The sequence below is a fragment of the Gordionus sp. m RMFG-2023 genome, chromosome 2, assembly GCF_954871325.1.
Source record: "Gordionus sp. m RMFG-2023 chromosome 2, tfGorSpeb1-WG-v2, whole genome shotgun sequence".
Classification (NCBI taxonomy): Eukaryota; Metazoa; Nematomorpha; class Gordioida; order Chordodea; family Parachordodidae; genus Gordionus; species Gordionus sp. m RMFG-2023.
This window is the reverse complement of record NC_088776.1, coordinates 5142339-5145114: the sequence shown is the minus strand read 5'-3', so window position 1 is coordinate 5145114 and position 2776 is coordinate 5142339.

The following is a 2776-nucleotide window of genomic DNA, read 5'->3' as shown; positions in this document are numbered from 1 at the left end:
GTAGGCATATAGTTGATATTCTTCTATTATATAGAATAAGATACAAAATACTAGTAAAATTCAACTTTTACAGACATATTTGACAGTTAGAGAATATATTATAGTTAATATTTTAACAAATTTTACTAATCAATGCTCTTGATAATAAATATGGCAACAATTTGCATTCAATTATTTAATGCCATCTAATTATTTTAAATATTATATTAAAAATTAATCTTCATATTATTTATCTCACAATGTCTTAAAGATATTTTCTGATATCCTTATCAATATTTTATAGCTTTCTGTAAAATATATAATTTGCTATATTGGTAAAAATTCCTTGATTGTCATATGATAATTGATAAAATTAGATATATTGTAAATCTACGACATATAATATTCCACTGTTTGTATTGTCCTTTAATTTTTTTATTAAATTTATGATTTAATTTTATCAATGGTTTTATAATTATATTTTACTTTTATTAAGATAATAAATTAAAATTACTCACTTTATAAAAAATTATATTTGATATATTATATTATTTAATAATTTTATGGATCTATTATTAATAATTATAATACATTTCACTTTTGTCTTAAGACTAACTTATATTCCATTTCTAAAAAAGCATGTTTGGTTCACTTTTTTTTTATCAAAAATGTATAAATTATGATGAAAATTTTTTTAAAAAAATATTAACTTTTACATTCTTTCTTTCAAATTATTGTTTAAGTTATATGCATACATTTTTGGGGGTCAGTGGTTGGAAGGAGAACTAAGGGGGATATTTTTTGTTAGCTTAAAATGATATTCACAAAAAGTTATAAATTTCTGAAGGGGGGATTTACCCCTTGCCCCCCCCCCCCCTTGACTACGCCTATGGTTCAAACTAAATTGAAATTCTTGATGTATTGGCAAAATTCCCGCGAAAATTAAAAATCACATTATAATGATAGTATTTAATAATTTTTTTTGTATATTATTGTATTTGAGTAGAAGTTATAAAAACATTTTTTTAAATTATTTTATAGTCAATATTTTTGAAAAGAATAAAGATCTTAACGATATAGCGTGAGGTTCAAGTCAGTAAAAATATATTTTATTAACTAATTTCTTTTTCTTTTCTAAAGGTATATATACATTTTCTAAAATATAAATTAGAATATAAAACGAAATACAAAAAAGTAAAATAATATAAAAAAAGTAAGGTTACGCCGTTTATAAAATAAAAATAGATTATAACAAAAAATAAAATTTATATTGTAATTAGAATAATGCAACAATTTTATACATACTAGAATTCATATTTTCAATAAAAAATTTTGTTCCTCTTATATTGTTTGATAATTTAAGCTGAGGCTAATATTTAAAGCAAATTTCATAAAAAAAATGATACTAAAATTTATTTCATTTCACATTTGAAAAAAATATATTAAATATAATATAACTAACTTAAAATATTTAAAAATTGGGTTATAACCTTCATTTCTTCTTTAAATATAAACACCAATTAGTAAATAAATATTAATATAATTATTATTGAATTACGTAAAAATTGATAGAATAGCTCTAACATATAACCCGACAGCTAAGAGAAGCCCTCCCCCCCCTGAAGAAAATCCTCAATATGCCACTGATAATTGAATATTAATTATTATGTAAAATATTTTAATTAAAATAAAATTCAATCAACATTATCTTTGGTTTAAGTTTACAAATGTTTATTTCTTAAATTCACAATATACTTTACTAAAATATATATATATGTGAATATTGATTCTATTATATATTTTAATTTATGAGTTTATCTTAAAAATAATAAGTTAACTTATTATCATGAGAAAATATATATATGATTTTTCATTTAAAAAATGTTTGGGATTTTGGTGCTAAACTTTTTTTTAAAGTATTTTTTTTGGTATTTTTAAATTTCGTCCTATTAAAATTGAATTCATAAAACATCTTATTAATATAAAGATGGTTTTCTTTCTTTCATTGTGATATCTTATTATAACATCTATATATAAAATTATCTATTAAAACTGATATAATAAACCCAAAAGCATCTCTTAAAATTTTAATAGCAGACGATATTTCATTCACGTGATATTTTAAAAGCCATTTTTTTTGGTTTATTTTCTTATTTTTTTTTATACTATTTTATTTTATGATATGGATGTATCATCGTTTATTAAGGATCAATTTAATTGGTTAGAAAAGGAAAGAGATGCAGAAATAATATCTTTACTGTATTTTTAAATTTTAATTATCTAATTTCAATATATTAAAAAGTGAACGGCGCAAAAATTTTAGTGGCGATGACAAAGGAGATGGTAGCTTATCTAAGCTTACCCTTATTAGAGTATACATAAGTAAATCGTGTCGTTTGATGTTCGACTTTGAGAAGACAAATCGTAGTTCTTTACCAGCTTCATATTTTTCTCAGAGTACATTAAGATATAATTGTCTAAATATCTAAAATACATTAAGGTGATGTTGTTGAATTAACTAATGTTTATTGGCCTAAAAAATCAAAAAAAGTAAATATATCTGAAGCAGCTACATTGTACAATAATATAGACTTTTGCATAAAAAAACCTACATACCCCAATAATTCAGAACAAAATAATTGTTTAATATTAAATTTGCCCAGTGATCCTTTGTATGTTGAAAATATCACATCTAACAACTGCAATCATATTAACAAAAATGTGATCAAATTGCTTAATAAATCTATTAAATTTGAAACAATAAACATTAATTTTGAAGATAATATTAACAGCATTA